The sequence below is a fragment of the Hippopotamus amphibius genome, chromosome 2, assembly GCF_030028045.1.
Source record: "Hippopotamus amphibius kiboko isolate mHipAmp2 chromosome 2, mHipAmp2.hap2, whole genome shotgun sequence".
Classification (NCBI taxonomy): domain Eukaryota; kingdom Metazoa; phylum Chordata; class Mammalia; order Artiodactyla; family Hippopotamidae; genus Hippopotamus; species Hippopotamus amphibius.
Window position 1 is genome coordinate 222,413,558 of NC_080187.1, and position 20,366 is coordinate 222,433,923.

The 20,366-nt window shown below is 54.3% G+C and overlaps 8 non-coding genes across 8 annotated transcripts; all 8 read left to right on the top strand.

Annotated features, from left to right (window-relative positions):
• The first annotated feature begins 507 nt into the window (after window positions 1-507).
• LOC130847621 (small nucleolar RNA SNORD115) lies at window positions 508-588 on the top strand. The gene has a single exon (XR_009052369.1). It is a non-coding gene; the product is annotated as a small nucleolar RNA SNORD115 (small nucleolar RNA).
• Window positions 589-3,094: 2,506 nt separating this feature from the next.
• LOC130847622 (small nucleolar RNA SNORD115) lies at window positions 3,095-3,175 on the top strand. Its single transcript, XR_009052370.1, has one exon. It is a non-coding gene; the product is annotated as a small nucleolar RNA SNORD115 (small nucleolar RNA).
• Window positions 3,176-5,681: 2,506 nt separating this feature from the next.
• Window positions 5,682-5,762, top strand: LOC130847623 (small nucleolar RNA SNORD115). Its single transcript, XR_009052371.1, has one exon. It is a non-coding gene; the product is annotated as a small nucleolar RNA SNORD115 (small nucleolar RNA).
• A 2,506-nt stretch (window positions 5,763-8,268) lies between these two features.
• Window positions 8,269-8,349, top strand: LOC130847624 (small nucleolar RNA SNORD115). Its single transcript, XR_009052372.1, has one exon. It is a non-coding gene; the product is annotated as a small nucleolar RNA SNORD115 (small nucleolar RNA).
• Window positions 8,350-10,855: 2,506 nt separating this feature from the next.
• LOC130847625 (small nucleolar RNA SNORD115) lies at window positions 10,856-10,936 on the top strand. The gene has a single exon (XR_009052373.1). It is a non-coding gene; the product is annotated as a small nucleolar RNA SNORD115 (small nucleolar RNA).
• A 2,506-nt stretch (window positions 10,937-13,442) lies between these two features.
• Window positions 13,443-13,523, top strand: LOC130846865 (small nucleolar RNA SNORD115). The gene has a single exon (XR_009051660.1). It is a non-coding gene; the product is annotated as a small nucleolar RNA SNORD115 (small nucleolar RNA).
• Window positions 13,524-16,029: 2,506 nt separating this feature from the next.
• On the top strand, window positions 16,030-16,110 carry LOC130847626 (small nucleolar RNA SNORD115). The gene has a single exon (XR_009052374.1). It is a non-coding gene; the product is annotated as a small nucleolar RNA SNORD115 (small nucleolar RNA).
• Window positions 16,111-18,616: 2,506 nt separating this feature from the next.
• LOC130847627 (small nucleolar RNA SNORD115) lies at window positions 18,617-18,697 on the top strand. Its single transcript, XR_009052375.1, has one exon. It is a non-coding gene; the product is annotated as a small nucleolar RNA SNORD115 (small nucleolar RNA).
• The last annotated feature ends 1,669 nt before the right edge of the window (window positions 18,698-20,366 follow it).

Here is a 20,366-nt window from a genome sequence, read left to right on the forward strand (position 1 = left end):
CTGTCCACTCATGCCTTCATCTTTGTAAGTATGGATGGATGGAGGGAGTGAGCCAAGGACGAGGGTCAAAGGGGAGGGAGCTAGAGCATTCTGGAGGAAGGGAGGCAGGAAGGAAGCTATGTAGGGAGCTGTTTGTATGCGTTTCAGCTATGTGTTCCTGTCTCTGCGTGGAGGTACATTTGGGCCCTATGTTCCTGGATGTATTGCTGCAGGTATTTCTTGTAGCATCATTCGATGCATGAGCGTGTGGCACACACGTGCCCCAATGCATCTAGCATGGAGTTGGAGTTCTCACAGCTGTCCTTCTCACCTCTTGGCAGCCATCGTCCCCAGAGAAATGAAGATCTGTGTTTGGCCTATGTTCCCTAGGGCAATCACCATGAGCCTTGGCCCAGCACGTGGATTCGACAGAATGGCACATCCCTTCAGGCATCCTTCTTTCCAGGAAGCATCTGAGGTAAGCCTTCACATGTGGCAGGGCGCAGGTGAGTGAGGAGGGCCTCAGTTGGGTCGATGATGAGAACTCATATGGTCCTGAAGAGAGCTGATGACCAAAAAATCATGCTCAATAGGATTACGCTGAGGCCTAACAGAGGGATCCAGGGGCAGGATGGCCTGCATTTTTGGTCCATTGCAGAGCCCTGGGTGTGGGTGTGTGTGTGGGTTTGGGTGTGGGTGTTGGAGCAGCCTCTCGCTCGAGGAAATCCCTTGAGACTCCTCCCAGTGTAGATGGCTTCCACATATCCAAGATGTGTTGCCACCTTTGGTTTTCTATCGTGCTCCATAGTGCCAGGGCCCACATGTTCTGAAGCCATGGGTGGAGTCTTTCCTTAAGCCTTTCTGCTTTGAATTTTGTGTTTCAGGCCAAGCCTTGGAATGGACTCACCACAGCCAGAATGTTCCGCAGTGAGTGGCTCTTTTGGTTGCTACTGATAGGCCCCAGAGAATTTTGAACTATGGGCTGGCCGCCCTCACAGCAGGCAGTACAGGGTAGTCTTTTGGCAACCTCCTGCCTACCAAGGAGGAATGTCTGCTGCTGCCCCAAATTTATGGGCTCACATCTGGTGCACTCACATGCCTTCATTAGAGCTGTATTCTAGTCAGAGAGCACATCGAGGCAGTGTTTTCTTCCTTGGCCCCAGGCGGAACATCTCTAGAGACCTCTGTGCACCTAGCGCCAGAGTATGATCACCAACTGAGGGAATGGTCCCTTGTGGTGTGTGCTTTATGGCTTCCCAAAACCTGTCAGTAGGGAAGGCTCATGCCCCCTGCCTAGAGATGGTGAGAGGCAGGCAGGAGCCCATCCTCAGGTGCTTGGAGGCAGGATGCTGCTGGTTATTTCAAGGGCTGGAAGCCATGCCGTGGTCTTCAATGGGGTTGTGCCAGGACTCTGTGAGGGATCATGGTGCTTTGTTGGAGCCACTTGATCCGAATGGGGCCTCTGATGGGGTCTGCATGCATACACAGGACCATAGCTTCTCCTGGGTTGGTCGTCCTCTCCGGAAGCCACTGGTTTGTCAGAGAGCCCCCTCCAGAGGAGAAAAGGCTTCTGGGTGTCCATTCCCCCATGAAGGCTTTGCAGAGCCCTTGGGCATCCCGTTATCATGTCCATCGTGAGGCCCTGTTGACCTGAAGGGGAGGGGTGGTCCCGGGATGTGGGCTGAGGAGGGCGTAGCTGCATGGCTGTTGTTTGGTGGCCTTGCACGGGCCACAGTAGGGAATGCTGCCACAGAAGAAATTGGCCCTGTTTGGGAATCTCTGTGGTCCCCAAGGAGGAATGCTTGACATGGCTCCCCATCCACCAGATCGGAATGCGGGCCTTGAAATTCAACTCGATTGACCTGAAGTGTAGTAAGACTGACCATGGAGGCACCATTTCATGACGTGTTGCCCTGGGGAGCAACCACGCAGATCTCTGTGCATGTCGAGGCAGAGCACGAGGATGGACTGAGCTTATGGTCAGTTGTGGGGTGTGCTTGAGTGACTTCCAAGAAGTGTTGGTTGGGAGGATGTGGGGCCAGGCCTGGAGGTGGTGAGAGGCAACAAGGACCCTTCATCAGGGACTTGGCAGCTAGATGCTCTTGGCTCTTGTGAGAGCTGAAGGGCTGGTCCCTTGCTGGAATGGGGTTTCCCAGGTCTCTGTGAGGGATCATGGGCCCTCAGATAGGCCAGTTTACTCAGACAGGCCCTTTCATGGGTTCTGCATACAGATACAGGCCTGTGGCATCTCTTGGGCTGGCCTTCCTCTACGGGAGCCACTGCCTACCAAGAGAGCTCCCTCCAGCTCCTGTGAATGTCCACTGTGTGGGACATAAAGGCCTCATTGTCTGGGTGTTGTGCACATGGACAAGCCGAGTGTGACATCGGCCAGCACACGCTTGCCCACACCAGGGTCGGGCCCAGAGGAATGTCTCCATTCCCCCCAGAAACACCCCCAGTGTTTTCCCCGCCAAGCAGACCTGGTGCCAGGCCTTGTGCTGCCTGGAGGATCCATGAGGCTAGTCCTTCCCTGGGGAGACATATACGTACTGGTTATTTCATCTGCCCCTGACACAGTATTAAGGTACATAAGATGGCATTGATCCACCTGTCCACTCATGCCTTCATCTTTGTAAGTATGGATGGATGGAGGGAGTGAGCCAAGGACGAGGGTCAAAGGGGAGGGAGCTAGAGCATTCTGGAGGAAGGGAGGCAGGAAGGAAGCTATGTAGGGAGCTGTTTGTATGCGTTTCAGCTATGTGTTCCTGTCTCTGCGTGGAGGTACATTTGGGCCCTATGTTCCTGGATGTATTGCTGCAGGTATTTCTTGTAGCATCATTCGATGCATGAGCGTGTGGCACACACGTGCCCCAATGCATCTAGCATGGAGTTGGAGTTCTCACAGCTGTCCTTCTCACCTCTTGGCAGCCATCGTCCCCAGAGAAATGAAGATCTGTGTTTGGCCTATGTTCCCTAGGGCAATCACCATGAGCCTTGGCCCAGCACGTGGATTCGACAGAATGGCACATCCCTTCAGGCATCCTTCTTTCCAGGAAGCATCTGAGGTAAGCCTTCACATGTGGCAGGGCGCAGGTGAGTGAGGAGGGCCTCAGTTGGGTCGATGATGAGAACTCATATGGTCCTGAAGAGAGCTGATGACCAAAAAATCATGCTCAATAGGATTACGCTGAGGCCTAACAGAGGGATCCAGGGGCAGGATGGCCTGCATTTTTGGTCCATTGCAGAGCCCTGGGTGTGGGTGTGTGTGTGGGTTTGGGTGTGGGTGTTGGAGCAGCCTCTCGCTCGAGGAAATCCCTTGAGACTCCTCCCAGTGTAGATGGCTTCCACATATCCAAGATGTGTTGCCACCTTTGGTTTTCTATCCTGCTCCATAGTGCCAGGGCCCACATGTTCTGAAGCCATGGGTGGAGTCTTTCCTTAAGCCTTTCTGCTTTGAATTTTGTGTTTCAGGCCAAGCCTTGGAATGGACTCACCACAGCCAGAATGTTCCGCAGTGAGTGGCTCTTTTGGTTGCTACTGATAGGCCCCAGAGAATTTTGAACTATGGGCTGGCCGCCCTCACAGCAGGCAGTACAGGGTAGTCTTTTGGCAACCTCCTGCCTACCAAGGAGGAATGTCTGCTGCTGCCCCAAATTTATGGGCTCACATCTGGTGCACTCACATGCCTTCATTAGAGCTGTATTCTAGTCAGAGAGCACATCGAGGCAGTGTTTTCTTCCTTGGCCCCAGGCGGAACATCTCTAGAGACCTCTGTGCACCTAGCGCCAGAGTATGATCACCCACTGAGGGAATGGTCCCTTGTGGTGTGTGCTTTATGGCTTCCCAAAACCTGTCAGTAGGGAAGGCTCATGCCCCCTGCCTAGAGATGGTGAGAGGCAGGCAGGAGCCCATCCTCAGGTGCTTGGAGGCAGGATGCTGCTGGTTATTTCAAGGGCTGGAAGCCATGCCGTGGTCTTCAATGGGGTTGTGCCAGGACTCTGTGACGGATCATGGTGCTTTGTTGGAGCCACTTGATCCGAATGGGGCCTCTGATGGGGTCTGCATGCATACACAGGACCATAGCTTCTCCTGGGTTGGTCGTCCTCTCCGGAAGCCACTGGTTTGTCAGAGAGCCCCCTCCAGAGGAGAAAAGGCTTCTGGGTGTCCATTCCCCCATGAAGGCTTTGCAGAGCCCTTGGGCATCCCGTTATCATGTCCATCGTGAGGCCCTGTTGACCTGAATGGGAGGGGTGGTCCCGGGATGTGGGCTGAGGAGGGCGTAAATGCATGGCTGTTGTTTGGTGGCCTTGCACGGGCCACAGTAGGGAATGCTGCCACAGAAGAAATTGGCCCTGTTTGGGAATCTCTGTGGTCCCCAAGGAGGAATGCTTGACATGGCTCCCCATCCACCAGATCGGAATGCGGGCCTTGAAATTCAACTCGATTGACCTGAAGTGTAGTAAGACTGACCATGGAGGCACCATTTCATGACGTGTTGCCCTGGGGAGCAACCACGCAGATCTCTGTGCATGTCGAGGCAGAGCACGAGGATGGACTGAGCTTATGGTCAGTTGTGGGGTGTGCTTGAGTGACTTCCAAGAAGTGTTGGTTGGGAGGATGTGGGGCCAGGCCTGGAGGTGGTGAGAGGCAACAAGGACCCTTCATCAGGGACTTGGCAGCTAGATGCTCTTGGCTCTTGTGAGAGCTGAAGGGCTGGTCCCTTGCTGGAATGGGGTTTCCCAGGTCTCTGTGAGGGATCATGGGCCCTCAGATAGGCCAGTTTACTCAGACAGGCCCTTTCATGGGTTCTGCATACAGATACAGGCCTGTGGCATCTCTTGGGCTGGCCTTCCTCTACGGGAGCCACTGCCTACCAAGAGAGCTCCCTCCAGCTCCTGTGAATGTCCACTGTGTGGGACATAAAGGCCTCATTGTCTGGGTGTTGTGCACATGGACAAGCCGAGTGTGACATCGGCCAGCACACGCTTGCCCACACCAGGGTCGGGCCCAGAGGAATGTCTCCATTCCCCCCAGAAACACCCCCAGTGTTTTCCCCACCAAGCAGACCTGGTGCCAGGCCTTGTGCTGCCTGGAGGATCCATGAGGCTAGTCCTTCCCTGGGGAGACATATACGTACTGGTTATTTCATCTGCCCCTGACACAGTATTAAGGTACATAAGATGGCATTGATCCACCTGTCCACTCATGCCTTCATCTTTGTAAGTATGGATGGATGGAGGGAGTGAGCCAAGGACGAGGGTCAAAGGGGAGGGAGCTAGAGCATTCTGGAGGAAGGGAGGCAGGAAGGAAGCTATGTAGGGAGCTGTTTGTATGCGTTTCAGCTATGTGTTCCTGTCTCTGCGTGGAGGTACATTTGGGCCCTATGTTCCTGGATGTATTGCTGCAGGTATTTCTTGTAGCATCATTCGATGCATGAGCGTGTGGCACACACGTGCCCCAATGCATCTAGCATGGAGTTGGAGTTCTCACAGCTGTCCTTCTCACCTCTTGGCAGCCATCGTCCCCAGAGAAATGAAGATCTGTGTTTGGCCTATGTTCCCTAGGGCAATCACCATGAGCCTTGGCCCAGCACGTGGATTCGACAGAATGGCACATCCCTTCAGGCATCCTTCTTTCCAGGAAGCATCTGAGGTAAGCCTTCACATGTGGCAGGGCGCAGGTGAGTGAGGAGGGCCTCAGTTGGGTCGATGATGAGAACTCATATGGTCCTGAAGAGAGCTGATGACCAAAAAATCATGCTCAATAGGATTACGCTGAGGCCTAACAGAGGGATCCAGGGGCAGGATGACCTGCATTTTTGGTCCATTGCAGAGCCCTGGGTGTGGGTGTGTGTGTGGGTTTGGGTGTGGGTGTTGGAGCAGCCTCTCGCTCGAGGAAATCCCTTGAGACTCCTCCCAGTGTAGATGGCTTCCACATATCCAAGATGTGTTGCCACCTTTGGTTTTCTATCCTGCTCCATAGTGCCAGGGCCCACATGTTCTGAAGCCATGGGTGGAGTCTTTCCTTAAGCCTTTCTGCTTTGAATTTTGTGTTTCAGGCCAAGCCTTGGAATGGACTCACCACAGCCAGAATGTTCCGCAGTGAGTGGCTCTTTTGGTTGCTACTGATAGGCCCCAGAGAATTTTGAACTATGGGCTGGCCGCCCTCACAGCAGGCAGTACAGGGTAGTCTTTTGGCAACCTCCTGCCTACCAAGGAGGAATGTCTGCTGCTGCCCCAAATTTATGGGCTCACATCTGGTGCACTCACATGCCTTCATTAGAGCTGTATTCTAGTCAGAGAGCACATCGAGGCAGTGTTTTCTTCCTTGGCCCCAGGCGGAACATCTCTAGAGACCTCTGTGCACCTAGCGCCAGAGTATGATCACCAACTGAGGGAATGGTCCCTTGTGGTGTGTGCTTTATGGCTTCCCAAAACCTGTCAGTAGGGAAGGCTCATGCCCCCTGCCTAGAGATGGTGAGAGGCAGGCAGGAGCCCATCCTCAGGTGCTTGGAGGCAGGATGCTGCTGGTTATTTCAAGGGCTGGAAGCCATGCCGTGGTCTTCAATGGGGTTGTGCCAGGACTCTGTGAGGGATCATGGTGCTTTGTTGGAGCCACTTGATCCGAATGGGGCCTCTGATGGGGTCTGCATGCATACACAGGACCATAGCTTCTCCTGGGTTGGTCGTCCTCTCCGGAAGCCACTGGTTTGTCAGAGAGCCCCCTCCAGAGGAGAAAAGGCTTCTGGGTGTCCATTCCCCCATGAAGGCTTTGCAGAGCCCTTGGGCATCCCGTTATCATGTCCATCGTGAGGCCCTGTTGACCTGAAGGGGAGGGGTGGTCCCGGGATGTGGGCTGAGGAGGGCGTAGCTGCATGGCTGTTGTTTGGTGGCCTTGCACGGGCCACAGTAGGGAATGCTGCCACAGAAGAAATTGGCCCTGTTTGGGAATCTCTGTGGTCCCCAAGGAGGAATGCTTGACATGGCTCCCCATCCACCAGATCGGAATGCGGGCCTTGAAATTCAACTCGATTGACCTGAAGTGTAGTAAGACTGACCATGGAGGCACCATTTCATGACGTGTTGCCCTGGGGAGTAACCACGCAGATCTCTGTGCATGTCGAGGCAGAGCACGAGGATGGACTGAGCTTATGGTCAGTTGTGGGGTGTGCTTGAGTGACTTCCAAGAAGTGTTGGTTGGGAGGATGTGGGGCCAGGCCTGGAGGTGGTGAGAGGCAACAAGGACCCTTCATCAGGGACTTGGCAGCTAGATGCTCTTGGCTCTTGTGAGAGCTGAAGGGCTGGTCCCTTGCTGGAATGGGGTTTCCCAGGTCTCTGTGAGGGATCATGGGCCCTCAGATAGGCCAGTTTACTCAGACAGGCCCTTTCATGGGTTCTGCATACAGATACAGGCCTGTGGCATCTCTTGGGCTGGCCTTCCTCTACGGGAGCCACTGCCTACCAAGAGAGCTCCCTCCAGCTCCTGTGAATGTCCACTGTGTGGGACATAAAGGCCTCATTGTCTGGGTGTTGTGCACATGGACAAGCCGAGTGTGACATCGGCCAGCACACGCTTGCCCACACCAGGGTCGGGCCCAGAGGAATGTCTCCATTCCCCCCAGAAACACCCCCAGTGTTTTCCCCGCCAAGCAGACCTGGTGCCAGGCCTTGTGCTGCCTGGAGGATCCATGAGGCTAGTCCTTCCCTGGGGAGACATATACGTACTGGTTATTTCATCTGCCCCTGACACAGTATTAAGGTACATAAGATGGCATTGATCCACCTGTCCACTCATGCCTTCATCTTTGTAAGTATGGATGGATGGAGGGAGTGAGCCAAGGACGAGGGTCAAAGGGGAGGGAGCTAGAGCATTCTGGAGGAAGGGAGGCAGGAAGGAAGCTATGTAGGGAGCTGTTTGTATGCGTTTCAGCTATGTGTTCCTGTCTCTGCGTGGAGGTACATTTGGGCCCTATGTTCCTGGATGTATTGCTGCAGGTATTTCTTGTAGCATCATTCGATGCATGAGCGTGTGGCACACACGTGCCCCAATGCATCTAGCATGGAGTTGGAGTTCTCACAGCTGTCCTTCTCACCTCTTGGCAGCCATCGTCCCCAGAGAAATGAAGATCTGTGTTTGGCCTATGTTCCCTAGGGCAATCACCATGAGCCTTGGCCCAGCACGTGGATTCGACAGAATGGCACATCCCTTCAGGCATCCTTCTTTCCAGGAAGCATCTGAGGTAAGCCTTCACATGTGGCAGGGCGCAGGTGAGTGAGGAGGGCCTCAGTTGGGTCGATGATGAGAACTCATATGGTCCTGAAGAGAGCTGATGACCAAAAAATCATGCTCAATAGGATTACGCTGAGGCCTAACAGAGGGATCCAGGGGCAGGATGGCCTGCATTTTTGGTCCATTGCAGAGCCCTGGGTGTGGGTGTGTGTGTGGGTTTGGGTGTGGGTGTTGGAGCAGCCTCTCGCTCGAGGAAATCCCTTGAGACTCCTCCCAGTGTAGATGGCTTCCACATATCCAAGATGTGTTGCCACCTTTGGTTTTCTATCGTGCTCCATAGTGCCAGGGCCCACATGTTCTGAAGCCATGGGTGGAGTCTTTCCTTAAGCCTTTCTGCTTTGAATTTTGTGTTTCAGGCCAAGCCTTGGAATGGACTCACCACAGCCAGAATGTTCCGCAGTGAGTGGCTCTTTTGGTTGCTACTGATAGGCCCCAGAGAATTTTGAACTATGGGCTGGCCGCCCTCACAGCAGGCAGTACAGGGTAGTCTTTTGGCAACCTCCTGCCTACCAAGGAGGAATGTCTGCTGCTGCCCCAAATTTATGGGCTCACATCTGGTGCACTCACATGCCTTCATTAGAGCTGTATTCTAGTCAGAGAGCACATCGAGGCAGTGTTTTCTTCCTTGGCCCCAGGCGGAACATCTCTAGAGACCTCTGTGCACCTAGCGCCAGAGTATGATCACCCACTGAGGGAATGGTCCCTTGTGGTGTGTGCTTTATGGCTTCCCAAAACCTGTCAGTAGGGAAGGCTCATGCCCCCTGCCTAGAGATGGTGAGAGGCAGGCAGGAGCCCATCCTCAGGTGCTTGGAGGCAGGATGCTGCTGGTTATTTCAAGGGCTGGAAGCCATGCCGTGGTCTTCAATGGGGTTGTGCCAGGACTCTGTGAGGGATCATGGTGCTTTGTTGGAGCCACTTGATCCGAATGGGGCCTCTGATGGGGTCTGCATGCATACACAGGACCATAGCTTCTCCTGGGTTGGTCGTCCTCTCCGGAAGCCACTGGTTTGTCAGAGAGCCCCCTCCAGAGGAGAAAAGGCTTCTGGGTGTCCATTCCCCCATGAAGGCTTTGCAGAGCCCTTGGGCATCCCGTTATCATGTCCATCGTGAGGCCTTGTTGACCTGAATGGGAGGGGTGGTCCCGGGATGTGGGCTGAGGAGGGCGTAAATGCATGGCTGTTGTTTGGTGGCCTTGCACGGGCCACAGTAGGGAATGCTGCCACAGAAGAAATTGGCCCTGTTTGGGAATCTCTGTGGTCCCCAAGGAGGAATGCTTGACATGGCTCCCCATCCACCAGATCGGAATGCGGGCCTTGAAATTCAACTCGATTGACCTGAAGTGTAGTAAGACTGACCATGGAGGCACCATTTCATGACGTGTTGCCCTGGGGAGCAACCACGCAGATCTCTGTGCATGTCGAGGCAGAGCACGAGGATGGACTGAGCTTATGGTCAGTTGTGGGGTGTGCTTGAGTGACTTCCAAGAAGTGTTGGTTGGGAGGATGTGGGGCCAGGCCTGGAGGTGGTGAGAGGCAACAAGGACCCTTCATCAGGGACTTGGCAGCTAGATGCTCTTGGCTCTTGTGAGAGCTGAAGGGCTGGTCCCTTGCTGGAATGGGGTTTCCCAGGTCTCTGTGAGGGATCATGGGCCCTCAGATAGGCCAGTTTACTCAGACAGGCCCTTTCATGGGTTCTGCATACAGATACAGGCCTGTGGCATCTCTTGGGCTGGCCTTCCTCTACGGGAGCCACTGCCTACCAAGAGAGCTCCCTCCAGCTCCTGTGAATGTCCACTGTGTGGGACATAAAGGCCTCATTGTCTGGGTGTTGTGCACATGGACAAGCCGAGTGTGACATCGGCCAGCACACGCTTGCCCACACCAGGGTCGGGCCCAGAGGAATGTCTCCATTCCCCCCAGAAACACCCCCAGTGTTTTCCCCGCCAAGCAGACCTGGTGCCAGGCCTTGTGCTGCCTGGAGGATCCATGAGGCTAGTCCTTCCCTGGGGAGACATATACGTACTGGTTATTTCATCTGCCCCTGACACAGTATTAAGGTACATAAGATGGCATTGATCCACCTGTCCACTCATGCCTTCATCTTTGTAAGTATGGATGGATGGAGGGAGTGAGCCAAGGACGAGGGTCAAAGGGGAGGGAGCTAGAGCATTCTGGAGGAAGGGAGGCAGGAAGGAAGCTATGTAGGGAGCTGTTTGTATGCGTTTCAGCTATGTGTTCCTGTCTCTGCGTGGAGGTACATTTGGGCCCTATGTTCCTGGATGTATTGCTGCAGGTATTTCTTGTAGCATCATTCGATGCATGAGCGTGTGGCACACACGTGCCCCAATGCATCTAGCATGGAGTTGGAGTTCTCACAGCTGTCCTTCTCACCTCTTGGCAGCCATCGTCCCCAGAGAAATGAAGATCTGTGTTTGGCCTATGTTCCCTAGGGCAATCACCATGAGCCTTGGCCCAGCACGTGGATTCGACAGAATGGCACATCCCTTCAGGCATCCTTCTTTCCAGGAAGCATCTGAGGTAAGCCTTCACATGTGGCAGGGCGCAGGTGAGTGAGGAGGGCCTCAGTTGGGTCGATGATGAGAACTCATATGGTCCTGAAGAGAGCTGATGACCAAAAAATCATGCTCAATAGGATTACGCTGAGGCCTAACAGAGGGATCCAGGGGCAGGATGGCCTGCATTTTTGGTCCATTGCAGAGCCCTGGGTGTGGGTGTGTGTGTGGGTTTGGGTGTGGGTGTTGGAGCAGCCTCTCGCTCGAGGAAATCCCTTGAGACTCCTCCCAGTGTAGATGGCTTCCACATATCCAAGATGTGTTGCCACCTTTGGTTTTCTATCCTGCTCCATAGTGCCAGGGCCCACATGTTCTGAAGCCATGGGTGGAGTCTTTCCTTAAGCCTTTCTGCTTTGAATTTTGTGTTTCAGGCCAAGCCTTGGAATGGACTCACCACAGCCAGAATGTTCCGCAGTGAGTGGCTCTTTTGGTTGCTACTGATAGGCCCCAGAGAATTTTGAACTATGGGCTGGCCGCCCTCACAGCAGGCAGTACAGGGTAGTCTTTTGGCAACCTCCTGCCTACCAAGGAGGAATGTCTGCTGCTGCCCCAAATTTATGGGCTCACATCTGGTGCACTCACATGCCTTCATTAGAGCTGTATTCTAGTCAGAGAGCACATCGAGGCAGTGTTTTCTTCCTTGGCCCCAGGCGGAACATCTCTAGAGACCTCTGTGCACCTAGCGCCAGAGTATGATCACCAACTGAGGGAATGGTCCCTTGTGGTGTGTGCTTTATGGCTTCCCAAAACCTGTCAGTAGGGAAGGCTCATGCCCCCTGCCTAGAGATGGTGAGAGGCAGGCAGGAGCCCATCCTCAGGTGCTTGGAGGCAGGATGCTGCTGGTTATTTCAAGGGCTGGAAGCCATGCCGTGGTCTTCAATGGGGTTGTGCCAGGACTCTGTGAGGGATCATGGTGCTTTGTTGGAGCCACTTGATCCGAATGGGGCCTCTGATGGGGTCTGCATGCATACACAGGACCATAGCTTCTCCTGGGTTGGTCGTCCTCTCCGGAAGCCACTGGTTTGTCAGAGAGCCCCCTCCAGAGGAGAAAAGGCTTCTGGGTGTCCATTCCCCCATGAAGGCTTTGCAGAGCCCTTGGGCATCCCGTTATCATGTCCATCGTGAGGCCCTGTTGACCTGAAGGGGAGGGGTGGTCCCGGGATGTGGGCTGAGGAGGGCGTAACTGCATGGCTGTTGTTTGGTGGCCTTGCACGGGCCACAGTAGGGAATGCTGCCACAGAAGAAATTGGCCCTGTTTGGGAATCTCTGTGGTCCCCAAGGAGGAATGCTTGACATGGCTCCCCATCCACCAGATCGGAATGCGGGCCTTGAAATTCAACTCGATTGACCTGAAGTGTAGTAAGACTGACCATGGAGGCACCATTTCATGACGTGTTGCCCTGGGGAGCAACCACGCAGATCTCTGTGCATGTCGAGGCAGAGCACGAGGATGGACTGAGCTTATGGTCAGTTGTGGGGTGTGCTTGAGTGACTTCCAAGAAGTGTTGGTTGGGAGGATGTGGGGCCAGGCCTGGAGGTGGTGAGAGGCAACAAGGACCCTTCATCAGGGACTTGGCAGCTAGATGCTCTTGGCTCTTGTGAGAGCTGAAGGGCTGGTCCCTTGCTGGAATGGGGTTTCCCAGGTCTCTGTGAGGGATCATGGGCCCTCAGATAGGCCAGTTTACTCAGACAGGCCCTTTCATGGGTTCTGCATACAGATACAGGCCTGTGGCATCTCTTGGGCTGGCCTTCCTCTACGGGAGCCACTGCCTACCAAGAGAGCTCCCTCCAGCTCCTGTGAATGTCCACTGTGTGGGACATAAAGGCCTCATTGTCTGGGTGTTGTGCACATGGACAAGCCGAGTGTGACATCGGCCAGCACACGCTTGCCCACACCAGGGTCGGGCCCAGAGGAATGTCTCCATTCCCCCCAGAAACACCCCCAGTGTTTTCCCCGCCAAGCAGACCTGGTGCCAGGCCTTGTGCTGCCTGGAGGATCCATGAGGCTAGTCCTTCCCTGGGGAGACATATACGTACTGGTTATTTCATCTGCCCCTGACACAGTATTAAGGTACATAAGATGGCATTGATCCACCTGTCCACTCATGCCTTCATCTTTGTAAGTATGGATGGATGGAGGGAGTGAGCCAAGGATGAGGGTCAAAGGGGAGGGAGCTAGAGCATTCTGGAGGAAGGGAGGCAGGAAGGAAGCTATGTAGGGAGCTGTTTGTATGCGTTTCAGCTATGTGTTCCTGTCTCTGCGTGGAGGTACATTTGGGCCCTATGTTCCTGGATGTATTGCTGCAGGTATTTCTTGTAGCATCATTCGATGCATGAGCGTGTGGCACACACGTGCCCCAATGCATCTAGCATGGAGTTGGAGTTCTCACAGCTGTCCTTCTCACCTCTTGGCAGCCATCGTCCCCAGAGAAATGAAGATCTGTGTTTGGCCTATGTTCCCTAGGGCAATCACCATGAGCCTTGGCCCAGCACGTGGATTCGACAGAATGGCACATCCCTTCAGGCATCCTTCTTTCCAGGAAGCATCTGAGGTAAGCCTTCACATGTGGCAGGGCGCAGGTGAGTGAGGAGGGCCTCAGTTGGGTCGATGATGAGAACTCATATGGTCCTGAAGAGAGCTGATGACCAAAAAATCATGCTCAATAGGATTATGCTGAGGCCTAACAGAGGGATCCAGGGGCAGGATGGCCTGCATTTTTGGTCCATTGCAGAGCCCTGGGTGTGGGTGTGTGTGTGGGTTTGGGTGTGGGTGTTGGAGCAGCCTCTCGCTCGAGGAAATCCCTTGAGACTCCTCCCAGTGTAGATGGCTTCCACATATCCAAGATGTGTTGCCACCTTTGGTTTTCTATCCTGCTCCATAGTGCCAGGGCCCACATGTTCTGAAGCCATGGGTGGAGTCTTTCCTTAAGCCTTTCTGCTTTGAATTTTGTGTTTCAGGCCAAGCCTTGGAATGGACTCACCACAGCCAGAATGTTCCGCAGTGAGTGGCTCTTTTGGTTGCTACTGATAGGCCCCAGAGAATTTTGAACTATGGGCTGGCCGCCCTCACAGCAGGCAGTACAGGGTAGTCTTTTGGCAACCTCCTGCCTACCAAGGAGGAATGTCTGCTGCTGCCCCAAATTTATGGGCTCACATCTGGTGCACTCACATGCCTTCATTAGAGCTGTATTCTAGTCAGAGAGCACATCGAGGCAGTGTTTTCTTCCTTGGCCCCAGGCGGAACATCTCTAGAGACCTCTGTGCACCTAGCGCCAGAGTATGATCACCAACTGAGGGAATGGTCCCTTGTGGTGTGTGCTTTATGGCTTCCCAAAACCTGTCAGTAGGGAAGGCTCATGCCCCCTGCCTAGAGATGGTGAGAGGCAGGCAGGAGCCCATCCTCAGGTGCTTGGAGGCAGGATGCTGCTGGTTATTTCAAGGGCTGGAAGCCATGCCGTGGTCTTCAATGGGGTTGTGCCAGGACTCTGTGAGGGATCATGGTGCTTTGTTGGAGCCACTTGATCCGAATGGGGCCTCTGATGGGGTCTGCATGCATACACAGGACCATAGCTTCTCCTGGGTTGGTCGTCCTCTCCGGAAGCCACTGGTTTGTCAGAGAGCCCCCTCCAGAGGAGAAAAGGCTTCTGGGTGTCCATTCCCCCATGAAGGCTTTGCAGAGCCCTTGGGCATCCCGTTATCATGTCCATCGTGAGGCCCTGTTGACCTGAATGGGAGGAGTGGTCCCGGGATGTGGGCTGAGGAGGGCGTAGCTGCATGGCTGTTGTTTGGTGGCCTTGCACGGGCCACAGTAGGGAATGCTGCCACAGAAGAAATTGGCCCTGTTTGGGAATCTCTGTGGTCCCCAAGGAGGAATGCTTGACATGGCTCCCCATCCACCAGATCGGAATGCGGGCCTTGAAATTCAACTCGATTGACCTGAAGTGTAGTAAGACTGACCATGGAGGCACCATTTCATGACGTGTTGCCCTGGGGAGCAACCACGCAGATCTCTGTGCATGTCGAGGCAGAGCACGAGGATGGACTGAGCTTATGGTCAGTTGTGGGGTGTGCTTGAGTGACTTCCAAGAAGTGTTGGTTGGGAGGATGTGGGGCCAGGCCTGGAGGTGGTGAGAGGCAACAAGGACCCTTCATCAGGGACTTGGCAGCTAGATGCTCTTGGCTCTTGTGAGAGCTGAAGGGCTGGTCCCTTGCTGGAATGGGGTTTCCCAGGTCTCTGTGAGGGATCATGGGCCCTCAGATAGGCCAGTTTACTCAGACAGGCCCTTTCATGGGTTCTGCATACAGATACAGGCCTGTGGCATCTCTTGGGCTGGCCTTCCTCTACGGGAGCCACTGCCTACCAAGAGAGCTCCCTCCAGCTCCTGTGAATGTCCACTGTGTGGGACATAAAGGCCTCATTGTCTGGGCGTTGTGCACATGGACAAGCCGAGTGTGACATCGGCCAGCACATGCTTGCCCACACCAGGGTCGGGCCCAGAGGAATGTCTCCATTCCCCCCAGAAACACCCCCAGTGTTTTCCCCACCAAGCAGACCTGGTGCCAGGCCTTGTGCTGCCTGGAGGATCCATGAGGCTAGTCCTTCCCTGGGGAGACATATACGTACTGGTTATTTCATCTGCCCCTGACACAGTATTAAGGTACATAAGATGGCATTGATCCACCTGTCCACTCATGCCTTCATCTTTGTAAGTATGGATGGATGGAGGGAGTGAGCCAAGGACGAGGGTCAAAGGGGAGGGAGCTAGAGCATTCTGGAGGAAGGGAGGCAGGAAGGAAGCTATGTAGGGAGCTGTTTGTATGCGTTTCAGCTATGTGTTCCTGTCTCTGCGTGGAGGTACATTTGGGCCCTATGTTCCTGGATGTATTGCTGCAGGTATTTCTTGTAGCATCATTCGATGCATGAGCGTGTGGCACACACGTGCCCCAATGCATCTAGCATGGAGTTGGAGTTCTCACAGCTGTCCTTCTCACCTCTTGGCAGCCATCGTCCCCAGAGAAATGAAGATCTGTGTTTGGCCTATGTTCCCTAGGGCAATCACCATGAGCCTTGGCCCAGCACGTGGATTCGACAGAATGGCACATCCCTTCAGGCATCCTTCTTTCCAGGAAGCATCTGAGGTAAGCCTTCACATGTGGCAGGGCGCAGGTGAGTGAGGAGGGCCTCAGTTGGGTCGATGATGAGAACTCATATGGTCCTGAAGAGAGCTGATGACCAAAAAATCATGCTCAATAGGATTACGCTGAGGCCTAACAGAGGGATCCAGGGGCAGGATGGCCTGCATTTTTGGTCCATTGCAGAGCCCTGGGTGTGGGTGTGGTTGTGGGTTTGGGTGTGGGTGTTGGAGCAGCCTCTCGCTCGAGGAAATCCCTTGAGACTCCTCCCAGTGTAGATGGCTTCCACATATCCAAGATGTGTTGCCACCTTTGGTTTTCTATCCTGCTCCATAGTGCCAGGGCCCACATGTTCTGAAGCCATGGGTGGAGTCTTTCCTTAAGCCTTTCTGCTTTGAATTTTGTGTTTCAGGCCAAGCCTTGGAATGGACTCACCACAGCCAGAATGTTCCGCAGTGAGTGGCTCTTTTGGTTGCTACTGATAGGCCCCAGAGAATTTTGAACTATGGGCTGGCCGCCCTCACAGCAGGCAGTACAGGGTAGTCTTTTGGCAACCTCCTGCCTACCAAGGAGGAATGTCTGCTGCTGCCCCAAATTTATGGGCTCACATCTGGTGCACTCACATGCCTTCATTAGAGCTGTATTCTAGTCAGAGAGCACATCGAGGCAGTGTTTTCTTCCTTGGCCCCAGGCGGAACATCTCTAGAGACCTCTGTGCACCTAGCGCCAGAGTATGATCACCAACTGAGGGAATGGTCCCTTGTGGTGTGTGCTTTATGGCTTCCCAAAACCTGTCAGTAGGGAAGGCTCATGCCCCCTGCCTAGAGATGGTGAGAGGCAGGCAGGAGCCCATCCTCAGGTGCTTGGAGGCAGGATGCTGCTGGTTATTTCAAGGGCTGGAAGCCATGCCGTGGTCTTCAATGGGGTTGTGCCAGGACTCTGTGAGGGATCATGGTGCTTTGTTGGAGCCACTTGATCCGAATGGGGCCTCTGATGGGGTCTGCATGCATACACAGGACCATAGCTTCTCCTGGGTTGGTCGTCCTCTCCGGAAGCCACTGGTTTGTCAGAGAGCCCCCTCCAGAGGAGAAAAGGCTTCTGGGTGTCCATTCCCCCATGAAGGCTTTGCAGAGCCCTTGGGCATCCCGTTATCATGTCCATCGTGAGGCCCTGTTGACCTGAATGGGAGGGGTGGTCCCGGGATGTGGGCTGAGGAGGGCGTAGCTGCATGGCTGTTGTTTGGTGGCCTTGCACGGGCCACAGTAGGGAACGCTGCCACAGAAGAAATTGGCCCTGTTTGGGAATCTCTGTAGTCCCCAAGGAGGAATGCTTGACATGGCTCCCCATCCACCAGATCGGAATGCGGGCCTTGAAATTCAACTCGATTGACCTGAAGTGTAGTAAGACTGACCATGGAGGCACCATTTCATGACGTGTTGCCCTGGGGAGCAACCACGCAGATCTCTGTGCATGTCGAGGCAGAGCACGAGGATGGACTGAGCTTATGGTCAGTTGTGGGGTGTGCTTGAGTGACTTCCAAGAAGTGTTGGTTGGGAGGATGTGGGGCCAGGCCTGGAGGTGGTGAGAGGCAACAAGGACCCTTCATCAGGGACTTGGCAGCTAGATGCTCTTGGCTCTTGTGAGAGCTGAAGGGCTGGTCCCTTGCTGGAATGGGGTTTCCCAGGTCTCTGTGAGGGATCATGGGCCCTCAGATAGGCCAGTTTACTCAGACAGGCCCTTTCATGGGTTCTGCATACAGATACAGGCCTGTGGCATCTCTTGGGCTGGCCTTCCTCTACGGGAGCCACTGCCTACCAAGAGAGCTCCCTCCAGCTCCTGTGAATGTCCACTGTGTGGGACATAAAGGCCTCATTGTCTGGGCGTTGTGCACATGGACAAGCCGAGTGTGACATCGGCCAGCACATGCTTGCCCACACCAGGGTCGGGCCCAGAGGAATGTCTCCATTCCCCCCAGAAACACCCCCAGTGTTTTCCCCACCAAGCAGACCTGGTGCCAGGCCTTGTGCTGCCTGGAGGATCCATGAGGCTAGTCCTTCCCTGGGGAGACATATACGTACTGGTTATTTCATCTGCCCCTGACACAGTATTAAGGTACATAAGATGGCATTGATCCACCTGTCCACTCATGCCTTCATCTTTGTAAGTATGGATGGATGGAGGGAGTGAGCCAAGGACGAGGGTCAAAGGGGAGGGAGCTAGAGCATTCTGGAGGAAGGGAGGCAGGAAGGAAGCTATGTAGGGAGCTGTTTGTATGCGTTTCAGCTATGTGTTCCTGTCTCTGCGTGGAGGTACATTTGGGCCCTATGTTCCTGGATGTATTGCTGCAGGTATTTCTTGTAGCATCATTCGATGCATGAGCGTGTGGCACACACGTGCCCCAATGCATCTAGCATGGAGTTGGAGTTCTCACAGCTGTCCTTCTCACCTCTTGGCAGCCATCGTCCCCAGAGAAATGAAGATCTGTGTTTGGCCTATGTTCCCTAGGGCAATCACCATGAGCCTTGGCCCAGCACGTGGATTCGACAGAATGGCACATCCCTTCAGGCATCCTTCTTTCCAGGAAGCATCTGAGGTAAGCCTTCACATGTGGCAGGGCGCAGGTGAGTGAGGAGGGCCTCAGTTGGGTCGATGATGAGAACTCATATGGTCCTGAAGAGAGCTGATGACCAAAAAATCATGCTCAATAGGATTACGCTGAGGCCTAACAGAGGGATCCAGGGGCAGGATGGCCTGCATTTTTGGTCCATTGCAGAGCCCTGTGTGTGGGTGTGGTTGTGGGTTTGGGTGTGGGTGTTGGAGCAGCCTCTCGCTCGAGGAAATCCCTTGAGACTCCTCCCAGTGTAGATGGCTTCCACATATCCAAGATGTGTTGCCACCTTTGGTTTTCTATCCTGCTCCATAGTGCCAGGGCCCACATGTTCTGAAGCCATGGGTGGAGTCTTTCCTTAAGCCTTTCTGCTTTGAATTTTGTGTTTCAGGCCAAGCCTTGGAATGGACTCACCACAGCCAGAATGTTCCGCAGTGAGTGGCTCTTTTGGTTGCTACTGATAGGCCCCAGAGAATTTTGAACTATGGGCTGGCCGCCCTCACAGCAGGCAGTACAGGGTAGTCTTTTGGCAACCTCCTGCCTACCAAGGAGGAATGTCTGCTGCTGCCCCAAATTTATGGGCTCACATCTGGTGCACTCACATGCCTTCATTAGAGCTGTATTCTAGTCAGAGAGCACATCGAGGCAGTGTTTTCTTCCTTGGCCCCAGGCGGAACATCTCTAGAGACCTCTGTGCACCTAGCGCCAGAGTATGATCACCAACTGAGGGAATGGTCCCTTGTGGTGTGTGCTTTATGGCTTCCCAAAACCTGTCAGTAGGGAAGGCTCATGCCCCCTGCCTAGAGATGGTGAGAGGCAGGCAGGAGCCCATCCTCAGGTGCTTGGAGGCAGGATGCTGCTGGTTATTTCAAGGGCTGGAAGCCATGCCGTGGTCTTCAATGGGGTTGTGCCAGGACTCTGTGAGGGATCATGGTGCTTTGTTGGAGCCACTTGATCCGAATGGGGCCTCTGATGGGGTCTGCATGCATACACAGGACCATAGCTTCTCCTGGGTTGGTCGTCCTCTCCGGAAGCCACTGGTTTGTCAGAGAGCCCCCTCCAGAGGAGAAAAGGCTTCTGGGTGTCCATTCCCCCATGAAGGCTTTGCAGAGCCCTTGGGCATCCCGTTATCATGTCCATCGTGAGGCCCTGTTGACCTGAATGGGAGGGGTGGTCCCGGGATGTGGGCTGAGGAGGGCGTAGCTGCATGGCTGTTGTTTGGTGGCCTTGCACGGGCCACAGTAGGGAATTCTGCCACAGAAGAAATTGGCCCTGTTTGGGAATCTCTGTGGTCCCCAAGGAGGAATGCTTGACATGGCTCCCCATCCACCAGATCGGAATGCGGGCCTTGAAATTCAACTCGATTGACCTGAAGTGTAGTAAGACTGACCATGGAGGCACCATTTCATGACGTGTTGCCCTGGGGAGCAACCACGCAGATCTCTGTGCATGTCGAGGCAGAGCACGAGGATGGACTGAGCTTATGGTCAGTTGTGGGGTGTGCTTGAGTGACTTCCAAGAAGTGTTGGTTGGGAGGATGTGGGGCCAGGCCTGGAGGTGGTGAGAGGCAACAAGGACCCTTGATCAGGGACTTGGCAGCTAGATGCTCTTGGCTCTTGTGAGAGCTGAAGGGCTGGTCCCTTGCTGGAATGGGGTTTCCCAGGTCTCTGTGAGGGATCATGGGCCCTCAGATAGGCCAGTTTACTCAGACAGGCCCTTTCATGGGTTCTGCATACAGATACAGGCCTGTGGCATCTCTTGGGCTGGCCTTCCTCTACGGGAGCC